The sequence below is a fragment of the Mus musculus genome, chromosome 15 (genome assembly GCF_000001635.26).
Source record: "Mus musculus strain C57BL/6J chromosome 15, GRCm38.p6 C57BL/6J".
Taxonomy (NCBI): domain Eukaryota; kingdom Metazoa; phylum Chordata; class Mammalia; order Rodentia; family Muridae; genus Mus; species Mus musculus.
In genome coordinates, this window is record NC_000081.6 from 40161994 (window position 1) to 40175098 (window position 13105).

Below are 13105 nucleotides of genomic sequence, written 5' to 3' on the forward strand. Positions count from 1 at the left end.
TCAGCTGGGGTTTATTTCAAATGCCTGTATCTGGGAGGAAATAAGCCATTTAGGCTCCTCCATGGGGAGCTAGGTGGAAAGTGAAAATGTGAAAGAGGCAAACTAGAAGAGAGGTTTGATGAAGGTCTTTCCCAAGAAGCCAGCCTTCAAGATATTAAAGCTTGGGAATGTGTTTGTATTTTAGGAAGCTGCGTGCACAGTTGCACCCCACACCTTGTAGCAAATCCTGCAGAAGTGGCATATCTCTGGTTTCCCAGGCCCACTGTTCACAGGGCACAGTGTTACGATGCCCCTGCCTATTAAGACCTACAACTGTCTCTGAAGCTCCAGCCTCAGAATTTACTGATGGCGATCTCTCTAGAGCAGTCTGGAAGAGGCTTGCAGAGACACCTTCAATGGGTCTGGCCCTTTGGAATTCAGGGAGTGCGGTTGTGGATGGGCCTGGTGCTATTTGTATTTTGATGCAAATTCCATTCTCCTGGAAGGGATTGCGGACATGGAGTGAGTCACATACTCAGGTGACTTCTTGTGAACCAATCCCCTAATGAGTAAAGGAGTCAATCACTGGGCGAGTAGGAGGGACTTCCGGGTTGGATGGCGGAAGAGAGGAAGCAGGAAAGAGTTATGTCTTTTTGGATAGGGATACGTGAGGACAAGATATAGCTACTAGAGTCTCCCGGTTTCAATGGCGGTACTGTCAGGATTCACCACTAGAGGCTTTAGATTTAACAAGCCTTATGAGATTAGGATTTTAGTTGTTACCATTGTTTCTGAACTAAGTCTGTGTTGCGTTTTTCCTTCACAGTGGCTCATCTGGGTTCAAGAGAGAAAGGTATGGCAGATGTGCACTACAAAGATTGTGGGGTTTTTGAAGCATGGGGCTGGCAGGGTAGCAACACTCCAGTAGGAACTTAGCGAGCTTGATGAAGAGATTTTGGAGCTCTGAGTCAGAGAATCTCCATGAGATAATAACAGATCAGCCGGCCAAGCTGCTGGGACAAAGAGTTGTTGGCACAAGTGCTGGAACAAGCCGGTTCTTTTTAATATTCCCCACAACAGGGTGCAGCTTTGGTCCTTGGTAGTTAATGTTCAGATGAGAGGAAGACATCTAAGCAGATGAGATGAGGTCTAAAAGTCAAGGAACTATGCCCCACCCCTGAAATACTGAAGCCATTGTCCTTCCTCCACTTAGTGTAGACGCGAGGAGATGGGGGCAGATTAAAACCATGCTTCTCCCACACTGGACAACATAATCTCAGAGTGATATGTCAGGCCTGATGGTGGCCCACATCATCATCCCTTTCCAGACTGGAAATTACTTCTCTAAAATGAGAAACTTACTCCTCAGTCTCACCAACCTGTAGCCAACTTTTTGTAGCGTGACATTGTTAGGGATGCAGATAAGGTTGGGACATGTCATGGGTGACTTCAGTGTTGAATCCAGGTAGAACTTTGCATGGGGACACGGCATACCACGATAAAGGTATGAGTGGTATCTGGTCTGAGTGGTGTACAGTGATTTGTTTGAAAAATGCCATTACAAAGCCCATTGTTTTTGTAGGCTGACTAAAAATCTAATATAAGTGTTATTTAAGATTTAGGATGTTAGAAATGTGGAGTTTGCACGGTTCACACAGAGAGGAATGATAAAGCATTTACTATCCAGGCATGATTGGCAAAGACAAAAAGAATAACACAATGTTGGAGAGGACAGCTAGGGGTTTACAAATGGTTCTGACTTTTCTAGAGGTCAGTTTAGTTCCATGATCAACATGTAAATTGCTTGTTCCCCCCCTCCCCTGCCTTTTCTCGAGACAGGTTCTCTGTAGCCCTGTCTGTACTGGAATTTTCTCTATAAACAAAGGTGGCCTTGAACTCAGAGATCCACTTGCCTCTGTCTTCCAAGGGCTGGGATTAAAGGTATGTGCCATCACCACCTTGCAAGCTGCTTGTCTTTGAGTTGATAATTCTAGAAACTTATTCTACAGAAACAACCAGACAAATATGGGATGTGTATGCACAAGGAAGTTGCTCACAATTTTGTTTATAGTGGTGAGAAATTGGAATCAGCAAACAGTAACAAACAGTGAATGGAATAAATTCTTCCTATCTATCTATGCACTAATCAGCAATCTATATGCAAATGAGCATCTCTATGTAGACAATGTGCAGATTCATTAGTATATTATGTTTAAGATACGTTAAGTCTTAAAAGCAGTTGAGAGATAACTTATTTGGTATTAATGAACTAAAAACATGCACTGATAAAATTTCTAGAAGTTATAATACAAAATCTTATGGATGGTAGGTGTTTTGTTCTTTTCAATTTAATGAATTATCTATAAATTTCTTAAAATCAATTTTTATTACCTCTCTCTCTCTCTCTCTCTCTCTCTCTCTCTGTGTGTGTGTGTGTGTGTGTGTGTGTGTTTGCAGTGTGCAGGTTCTTTAGTTGGATGCTGACCCCCGTATGACTGGCAAGCCTGGGAGATCTATTACGAGTCGACTCCCTCAGTCTCTTTCCCATCTGGTTTCTAATGTTGGCTGTAGGCTCTCTGACAGGCATGATCTTCCCTCTGACAAGCAGGTGGACAGTGGGAGTTAGAGAACAATTTGCTGGAGTCAGTTTTTCCTTCCACCATGTGTGTCCTGAGGCTCAAACTCAGGACTTCAGGCCTGACCCTGAGAAGTAACACTAGAATCAACATGAATCATTTTTACCTTTTTAATCCACTTTATCAGGGTATGGAGTGAACTGGCATCCAAAGTTCCTCTTTCCCTGTAAACTAAGCTCCCTCCTGTGCTGTGTTTTCTCCTCCTCCAAACAACTGTGGCCACTAAAACCCAGATTGTACGTAGGATAGTTCAACAGAGCTTGCTCCCTCATGACACCATGGAGGTGAACCTGTGCTGTGTTCCCTCACCAAGGGCGTTGGAATCCAGCTGGGTTCTGGAGGAGTGGCTGTCAGTGTCACACATGGCAATGAGTGTGCCCTGGTTTGATATCATTCTTACCTACTTAGAGAAGGCAGAGGGAACTGAAGAACACTTTCTAGGCTGATTTGGTGTTGGTAGATCGTGAAGGGAACAAGGTCATCTTGGATCTAGACTACCTTTCTCCAAGGACCTTGAGATCTGGAGTGGTGACATGGAAGCCAGCCCGTGGCTTTGTGCTTAGGCTCACTGTCTTCCCTCTGTCCTGGCAGGACTCGAAGAGACCGCCTTTACAACTCCAGGGAAAGCTGTTGACACAGACTCCTGGTTCTGCTTGACATCTTTCTTCTCAGGTAGGAGGGAGGGCAGAACTCAAGTCAGTCTTGACGTAGTAAGATCTGCAGGGCAGTGGTTGGACCACATGCATCTCTGTGAAGCTCAATAAGCAAACTCAGGAGCAATCCTGGTTGTAGCTGAACATGCAATGGAGAAAAGCAAATAAAGATAGAAGGCAAAACAAAAATACAATGGAAAGCAAAAAAATAGTGGATAGAAGAAATGGGGCAGCAGGCTCACAAATCGAAATGAAGGGAAGAAAACCACTCAGGAACTAAAACAAGGTCTCTGAAAGTTGTGCAGGATTAGGAAAGCTGGTAAGCTGGTATTCTTCTCACAGAGGTATAGGGGTCACCCCACCCCGCACCGTCCTGCCTACATTCTTTAAGACTCCTAAGTCAGCAGGACTGAGTGGCTTAGCTAGGTTATTAGACAGTCGTGTGATCTTGGACTTGTCACAGTCTCCCTTAGGTCTCTCTTGAAGGCCTGGAGATGAAGCTGGAGATCGGCAGGTTCCCTTTAGTGTGAGCATTCCATGATGTACTTGAAAGGGGGACAGGTGTGATTCCTGGCGATTATGTCACCCATTCGTTTTTCCACTTGTCTGCATTATCCCTTTGACTACACGGGTGATAGTTGGAAGGCGGCCCTCCTCAGAGAGTAATGGCGCTCACCCTGTGAAGCCGAGAGAAAACAATTCCTCGTGCTCGTTTCAAGCTTGGGCTGGGAGGTGCCTTCAAGGCTTTCAGTCCAATTATAGAAATGCAGAGTCCCAGGTTCTTAATGTGTAGGTTTTATAGATATTCACTTTCCCAAGTTTCTGAGGGTTCGTAGAAATTTTTTGTGGTAGTTACAACCTCTGTTCTTCCAGGACTAGGGAAAAGCAAGTTACGGAGAGTCGTCATTTATGAACTTCACATGAACTATGCACGTAGGGCACGTAAGAATACATATGCAATTATCACCTTGACTAAGGCATAGAACATTCTGGAATCCCAGGATAATTTTTCTGTGTCTTTTCATCAGCACTTCTGCTCCACCTTACCCCAGAGCATAGCTGTTTGGCTTCTGTTTCCAAGCTTCATTTAGATGGAGTTGTTTGCACTTGGGATCTATCTGGAGAAGCTGGGATAAGATGTGGAAAAACAAGAACCTTCCAGAAAACAAAACAAAACAAAAACAAAAACAAAACAAAACAAAACAAAACAAAACAGGAAAGCCCCGGTTCCCCATAATTATCCTGTGACTTTCACATGTTTGTGGTGGCACGGGTGTGTAACCACACAGAACTCATGTCAAGTTCCCATCCTTTTTGATCAACACCGAGAGTTAAGCAATCAATGGTGGATCGGGGAAACAGCCTGTAGAAAACAGAGGAACTGAGTTTATTGGTGAGTCAAGGTAATTGCTTGGGGGTGGGGGCCGTAAATGACTCCTGGAGATATTTTAGTTTTTGAATTTTTGATGCCTGATTTTGGGCATGTCTCTTACAATGCAGTTGGAAAGGGTAAGACGGCAGAAAGAATCTCGTTTCTGAACAATGAGCTAATCACATGTCTTAGATGTTTAATTCACAAATGCTCCAGAAACACAAATAGCCTGCTATTCAAGATATGGCCACTAGATGGGGATCTTGAGTCAATCATAACTGGCCCACTCCCCCACTCCCTGATTTTTTTTTTTTTTTTTTTTTTTAAACCAGGGTTTGAATACATATGATGCGAGTTTACAATTTTGGCATTTCATGTTGTTGCTGAACTTTTTGGGGACAGTAATTTGGAGTGAAATGCATTTAGTTTTAAATGTATGAGCTTAATTAATTTTTCATCTGGGGTCTCGGTAGGGTGGAAGGGCCCCAATGTGCTGTGGCATGCTATTAATCCTGTGCTAAATTCTGGCAGAAGTTACTACTGCTTATTCACATTTCCCCACAGGGTGTGGTTAGTCGCAGTGGCTGTCACTGTACCTTATAACTGATTAAAAGTGGAAATCCTTACTAGACATTGCTCTCGCAGCAACCAGCAACTACACTTGGTTTTGTTTCCACAGGATAAGCGGGTTCCACGTCTCAACTTATGAAAAACACTAGCAGCAAGGGCTCACGTCTTTTGCTTTCTTTCATGTTAAATGAAATTCCAAAGTGATTTTTAGATGCAGCCACAACGCGACCTTATAGAAAGATCTTGAAATCCGACGTAAAGACCTTTTCTATTGGTGAAGGCAGCCATGCGACCGAGGAATAAAATTACGTTCGGCTGGAAACAGGGACTGAAGCGGTTTGTCCTCCCTAAGACGTTTCTAGCAAACGCAGGAGTTGGACGGCCTTGTCTGTAATGTGCTGACCGTCCACCTAGGGACAATGTGACCATTTGGTTTTTGGCTGCTATCTGAAATGAGTTTGAGTGTCTCAGCTCATTTCATGAGAAACACAAATAAAGGCCACATAATAAAACATGCAATTTGGGATTATTGCCAGTCTCTATTCAGAAGGTGCCCAGACCTCAATTTCTGAAAACGAAATTCTGTTCCACATAGATAGAAGCTCCTGGACTTCCAGACCGGCTCCAGTGGAGTCACGGGAAGGAAGAAGAGGAAATTGTAAACCACGAGGCATCATGCCAGAGGAAATGCCTCCGGTGACCCAGACTGAATGCCCTATGGTCTCAAAGACCCCACATTCAAACTGCACGATGTCTGGGTGTGCTTGACTCCAAGTCTCAGGCAGGGGCTATCCTCTGTCTCTGCTTTTCCATACCATGCTCTCTGCTGTATATCTTCCTTAAGCTGCGTAATAAAGAATGATAAGGGCTTCACTTCTTTCTGCCGTCACCTGACTCTGCCACAGTTCCAAGAACGGGGGCACCGGGGAGGTCTGCAGCAGTGTGGGCCCTGAGAGCTGTCTGTGGTCGTTCCACACTTCACTGCTCACTCTGGTGAGAGAAACAGACCCCAGGGGCTGGCTGCACTAGGGCAGGGAGAGGATCCCGGCGTGGACAGACTGTAGTGAAAGACCGTTTTCATAAGTATGGGACATCATCCAAGAAATGTCTCAGATTTCAGACTTTGATCCCTTTCAGCAAGTGAAGATTATTTTCAGTTGTTTATTTCTTTTTTGCATGTCTTTTTCTTAAGCAACAGTAAAGCATGTTCATTAGAAAAGTTGTAGTAAACAGACATGTCCTGTGTCCGGGGAAGTAACTGTTTGGAAGCCTATCACATAGATATAAACTCAGCCAGTGCCTTTCTGTATAGTGCACGCTTTGATCCGAGCTTGTGGGCATGCAAGTACAGTATTCCAAGAATAGTGGTCATTTTACAGTACAACTTCAAGGCTTTCGAAGACACGGGGCTGTCTTCTTGCTCTGTATTTTACCAAGTATTTATTTATAGCTTCACGGTTAACAGCTGCCTTGTATTCCCTGCTAAACAATCCCTTATTTTAGAAGAGTGCCTTCAACATGTCCACTTTATTGATGATATAAACAACACTGAAGTTACACTCAGAGAGTTTTACTGTATATGTCAATATATCTAATTTGAACAACTGACGGTGCAGATATCACGCTCCGTGTGGAAGGAATACCTTTGACAAGAGTATGGGGAATAGAAGTTGGCGGGTATAGAGGAAAGAAGAAGAAGCCCCCCTCCCCTTCCATGAGAAAATACCCTTCGCACGCACAAGCGTAAATATCCCATGTACGCCATTTTAATGTAATGGAAAGTGGTTACTTTAATCCCTAGAGTCCCTGGTTTAATGGAAAAGTTAGAGGGGACACAAGATGCATGAAACTGTTTTAAAGTCTTTGTTGGGCTTGGAATGATGAGAGTTTATGTAATTAATCATGAGGGGATGTTTTTAGTCACAGAAATGATCATTAGCACCGCACTAGAGTTAAGTAATCTTTATAGCAATATAAAAATGCCATTTTGCCCTTAGATCTTACCGAGATTTCGCTTCTCTTTTATGCTCTTTGGCATTGCAACACCCAGTAATTGAATGCTACTTACTAATGAGGACAGAGAATGGAGCCGGCTAAGCTAATGTGTCCATGGAAATTTTCTGAAGCACAAGTCCCAAATATCACCACCACAAATTGTGTTAGCCCAAAGCTAGGAAAAAGGGAAATTAAGTTGTGATAATTGTGGTGCTTAAAGAATTGTCCCCACTCTTTTAAGTTATTAGCATTTGTTCGTCCCTGTTTTTTTTTTTTTTTTTTTTTTTTCCTTTAAAAAATGTTTTAAGCTACAGATTCTCTGGAAACACCTCAGTTTGCATTTTTGTCCGTTGTTCTGGTTGGTATGGGGCTTGCCGTTATTTTAAACATCCTTTCATAAACAACAAGAATTGTGAGTGGTAAGTTTTTTGGCGAACAGATGGCTCCTATTAGGTCTGTTTTGACAGTCATGGTGGTACTTGGCCATCCGGTTTGTTCTCAAGACAATACAGGTCAATGGTTAACAGAAGCCCTGGAAACAGGGAGCTTGATGTGTGTTGGGTGATTGCAGAATTCTCACTGGTGATGGGGGGGGGGGGGCACGGGAGCACGTGACCAGCCATCCTCGGGGCGAGAGCACAGCACGTGACCATAGCCATCCTTTGGGGGAAGGGTACAAGAGCACGTGACCACCGTCCTCCACAGTCTGGGTCCCCTAAAACCCGAGGATGTAAATGTCAAAAGATCTGCGCCAGGAAACACAAGTGGTCTTGCTCTGTATGACTCGTGTTCAGAAGCCAACAGCTTTCTTCCGGATTAGAAGACACTGCTGAAAGGGACAATACAGCGCGTCAGCTGCTCTCCTGTTTTGTCTCCATGGCAAAATGCTTCTGCCTGAGTGCAGTTGAGGCTTTTTGTTTTGTTTTGTTTTTTGTTTTTTCCTTATTTGTTCAAATTTAAGTGTGTTGTCTTCTAACTAAAAACCCTTTAAGAAGTGTGTGCAGACACACTTGTATTTCTAGAAAGAGAAGTTTAGGGGTAGTCTAGTTGTAGCGTTTCTCTCCTTGTTCAGCAGGCAATCGACCGTTCCTTTGGGACACGTGCCTTATCCTAGGTGTCCCTCATTATCAGTCTTAGCAAATGTAACATATAGGAAATAGGAAATGCTGCCCACAGTGTCATTTAATGAAGCACCTTTACATTTAAAAAAGCAAGGATGTCTCTCATGCTTTCAAAATGTAATTTAATTGGTTCCAAACATGAGAAGTTGGATTTTGATCTTAGTCTATAAAGGATTTAAAAAAAAAAAACCTATAAGGGCAGACTTAAACTCCAACTGAAAAGAATTACTTGTAAAAATTTAAAAGCAACTCTTTAATCTTTCACCAAACTATTAACAAGTATTATAATAGCTATTCCATTGAATTTCTTCTTTTGTTACAGAAGCCTGGGTCATTGAGATGGTCTTTATATATTTAAAAATATGCTCATATTTTTTGAAATGTCTTTTTTTTGCTGTGTAATAAAAATGAAATTATAACATCTTTTTTCTTTCTGGAAGCTTCCCCCACAGAACTTCTCTGTAAGTCAGCATAACTGTAGGAGAGCAGAGAAGGGAACAGGGCTGTCTCTCTACCCTGCACTCCTTAGGAATCTTAGCCATTGGTGAAAGAAGTGGACTCCAGTTTTCTTTAACCTTTCTTGAAAACAGATATAGCTGCAGAAATAATCATATTTATCTTTCTGAATACAATTTGAAAACTATTTTTTAGGACTATCATATAGAAAAGAATATAAATTATGTTGTCTCTATAATAAATCGATCCTTTTCCTTCAAGTTTGAATGAGAAACACTGGATGTTTTCTGTTTATTGTTTACTTATGAAAACTTCCACACTTCCACACACACACACACACACACACACACACACACACACAGACACACATATACACACACACACACAGACACACACACACAGACACACAGACACACACAGACACACACAGACACACACACACACACAGACACACACACACACACACACAGACACACACACACACAGACAGACACACACACACACACACAGACACAGACACACACACACACACACACACACACACACACACACACACACACACACATCTTTTACATCCCAGGATGATTGTATCCTTAAGAAAGGAGTCTATCGGGTCTGCTGCCTTGCTGGCCTGTAGTCACCAGCTACTCGACAGGGTGATTGAAAAATGGCAAATTCGGTGCCTGTCTAGGCTAACGTGAACTTCAAGGCCAGTGTGAACACCCTAGTGAGACTCTTATCTAAAAAACAAAACAAAAATCCCCAAACCAAAGATGAACAGCAACAAGAATGTAAGACAAAACAAAAGGTAAGGAGAGGGCTGGGCTGAATCTCAGGGGCGTCACACTTTCCAAGCATGCGCGAGGCTTTGGGTTCAGTGGAAGGTAATGTCGGGATACAAAACAACAGCAAAGGCAAAATAAAACAAAGAATTTGTGATACTTTGTGTGCTTATTTCTCCTGAGTCACAGAAAACAGGGATATTTAGGTTTAATGGTGGCAAACAACGTGGATCAATTGTCTTTCCTTAGAGAGCAGGAAGACAACTGATTCAAAAACAAATAAAAACATACAAAAAAATGCAAAATGCACATGAGATCTTGATTTGTTTGAATCCATCGAGCCGGTGACTATTGCAGCCTGTGTGAGCGACTGAGAAACGACTTCTGTGCATGCTTCAGGAGAGCTAGACTACCAGTTTTTAAAAGCAAATGAAGGCATGGGCTGGACTTAAAGGAACTCCTCCCTCACAGCTCCGTTATGGAGGTGGCCTTTGGATTTCAGACCTTCTAAGAGTGTACTTTCAGACAGTGATTTGTGATTTGCCAGGCAGTTGAGGGGATGAGAGGAATACTTGTTTGTCTGGCTGTCTGACTCCACTGTAATGCAAGACAAACGACATCCTTTGTTCTTTCCAGCATGATGTTTTTAGCATCTGCAAGTGAGTCTGGCACATAGTAGGGACTTCATACATCTTCCTGGAATGATGGAATTGGCTGAAAAAAAGTGGATGAAATTAAGAATGTATTTAGGAAGGAGGGGGCACAGAAATGGAGAGATGGGTGGGTTCACAGCCACACCAGATAAAGATGTATCTTTTTTTTTTTCCAGTCTTGGAAGCTGCAAGGTGAGTGTGAACTATGTTGCCAAATAAGGGCCAGGCAGGGGCTGTCAGTTATCTCTTCCCAGAAGTCCCATGGCTGGGAGCATCCTGCTACTTCCTTGCTTTCTTGCTTCTCCATTCCTTGGGGCCTCTCTCTTCTGGTTGCTTTCTGCCTGTGTCAACACGAAGCTTGGCTTTGTGGGTAATGAACATAAGAGTGAGTAGCTGAGGATATCAGTGTGGGCATCACACAGGTCTGGGCATCAGTCCAGGGCAGCCACCTCAGTATATCTGATCCTACTCAGGTGGTTCAGCCTCATTCTCCCCATCTGTGTACTTGAACTGATAACAATTATGCCCATCTTGTCGGGCTCCCGGTGGATTAATAGGAAGATGTCTGATATGAGCCCTAAATGAGAACAACACTGTAGGGTGGCTCATCGCCCACAGAGGGTCCATGCCTGTTGTGCACTTAACTGAGGACTGGTTTGTGAGCAGCCTTGGCAGTGAGCTAGGTTGTATTTCTTTGTGTGTCTTTTCTTTGTTCCTAGTCTTGAGCAACAGAACCCGGGAAAGTGGCAGAGAAGAAGTGATGGTTACCTTCCAAAAGGATGTGGAATCGTGAGTGGGGATGTATTTGGCAGCACCGCTGACCCGTGTTTCCCAGGATCTCAGGGGTTGGCTCCGTGTCGCCATTAACAATGAAATGATCGACATGCAATGAACCCTCTTTAATGTGGGCATTGAAACACTGGGCATGTTAGCATAGTCAATTTATTCCTGCCGTGGCCAAAGACAGTCCTTCACACATTCTGTTTCTCCTTTCAAAGTTGATTTCCAAGTGCTTACATGGCACCTGCAGGCTGGATCTTGAGCTCATTGGGCATGGTACGAGATTGTGTGTTGTTATCCAGGCTTTGTGAAGAAAACTTGTGGTGTCATGGTTTAAGGGGTCCCTCCGTGGGAGTCATTTCTTTAAGAGGAAGATGAAACACGTGGCTAGACTTTCCCTCTTAACTATTAGTAATGTATTTGGCAAATTATAATTCTGTATTCAAACAACTAAAGTACAATCATATGCCAAATCTACAAAACATCCCTGTATGTATGTAATCAGAACAAGAAAATTCATACCCAGATACAATTGAATGCCTTTATCATTGCCCTTCTATGATCAGGATGTAGATTTGTTTTGTATATATTCTCCTCCATTGAGAAAAGAGCAAGCCTCCCAGAGACACTGACCAAATACATCGTAATGAGCTACAATAAGACCAGGTACACCCACTGCCTGAAGACTGGATGAGGCATCCCAGCAGGAGGAGAAGGGTCCCTCAAGTAGGCAAAAGAGAAAGGGACAGCCCCACCCCCACTTTTAGGAACCCCACAAGAGCACCAAGCTACTGAGTCATAACATACATGTATAGTGTCTAGGTCAGACCCACGCAGGCCCGCTGGCCTCTGCGAGCCACTGTGGTTATCCATCAGTCGATTCTGGACGTTGTATTCTTGTGTTGTTCTTGCTCCTTTTGGCTCCTCCAGCGGATTTGTTTCTTTCCTTGCTCCTCACAGCATCTTTAAACTGAGAAATTCTCGCCAGCTCCCGCTGGCCATCCTCATCCCTCCCTCTGCATTAATACTGACTCCTCTGCATTAAAAAAATACTAAGATCTCTTCAGAAGCCTAACATCCCTTCCTGCTCCTTGCTCTCCTGTGATTCCTGTACACTGCTGCCATGAGAAGAGCTCCCCACAGTAAGACTTTAATTTTCTCAGGGATTAAGCCTTGGGACCAGGTCTTTCCTGGTGATGATGGATCAGTTGTATTAAGATGAGAGTCCAATTTCAGACCAAGCACCTATTAAAAGATGAGCCGCTCAGGGGTTCTTAGCACATTTACTGATGTGTGTAAACATCACCCTGCTCAATTTTAGGATGCTTCTATCACCCTTCACAGAAATCCATCAGCAGGACATCCTCTTCCTCTACCCAGCTTCCTCTTTTGCCTTAGCACCAGTTAGCTACTCTCACACACTGATCTATTTCCTCTCTTTCATTCTGCCTTTTGGGTTGAAGAGAAGGCCCAGTGGTTCAGAGAGCCTACAGTCTATTCAGAGAAGCCCAGTTCCACACCTAGCATATAAGTGGTGCCTCACAAACTGCCTGTAATCCCAGTTCCTGGGGCTCTGATCTCCTCTCTGGCCTCTGTGGGCTCCTGCATACACGTGGTGCACATAAAGTCACGCAGGCACACATAGCTATATTTAAATTTGCTTAATCTAGAAGTTTTACATAGTGTTTGCTCTTAAGCTACACCATACATGACTGTGAACAACTAAAAGTTCACTAAATACCAGGCTCAAAAACATGCTTCTAAAGAAAGTCTAGGCACAGAAGAAAAGCTGTGTTGTTCTCCTTACACATTTTTGTATGCTAGTGAGGTAAACCACAGATATTGGTCATCATGGACAGAGCTTAACAAAAGTGTTTTAGCATCTCTCAGCTACCACAAGCCAGAAGGCAAAGGCACTGTTTCCCTTATACTTCTTAGGGATATATTCTGTTTAATTTGGATGGTGTTCTGGAAGAAAAAAATCCAACTCCCAGGATTATGTGTGAGCCACTTGCCTTCTCTTGTCAGAACAGAGTGCTGACATAATTCTTTCCTTTTAATAAAGTGAACTATTACAATTATTTCTTTCCTGAATGATGGCTGATACA

General features: G+C 43.3%; 1 long non-coding RNA gene across 2 annotated transcripts; it reads left to right on the plus strand.

The window, feature by feature from the left end:
* Positions 1–587: 587 nt before the first annotated feature.
* On the plus strand, positions 588–6083 carry Gm33301 (predicted gene, 33301). Of its 2 annotated transcripts, none has more exons than NR_155350.1 (3): positions 588–621; positions 3207–3287; positions 5320–6083. It is a non-coding gene; the product is annotated as a predicted gene, 33301 (long non-coding RNA). The 2 variants fall into 2 exon arrangements; NR_155349.1 differs by having other exon boundaries at positions 614–832.
* The last annotated feature ends 7022 nt before the right edge of the window (positions 6084–13105 follow it).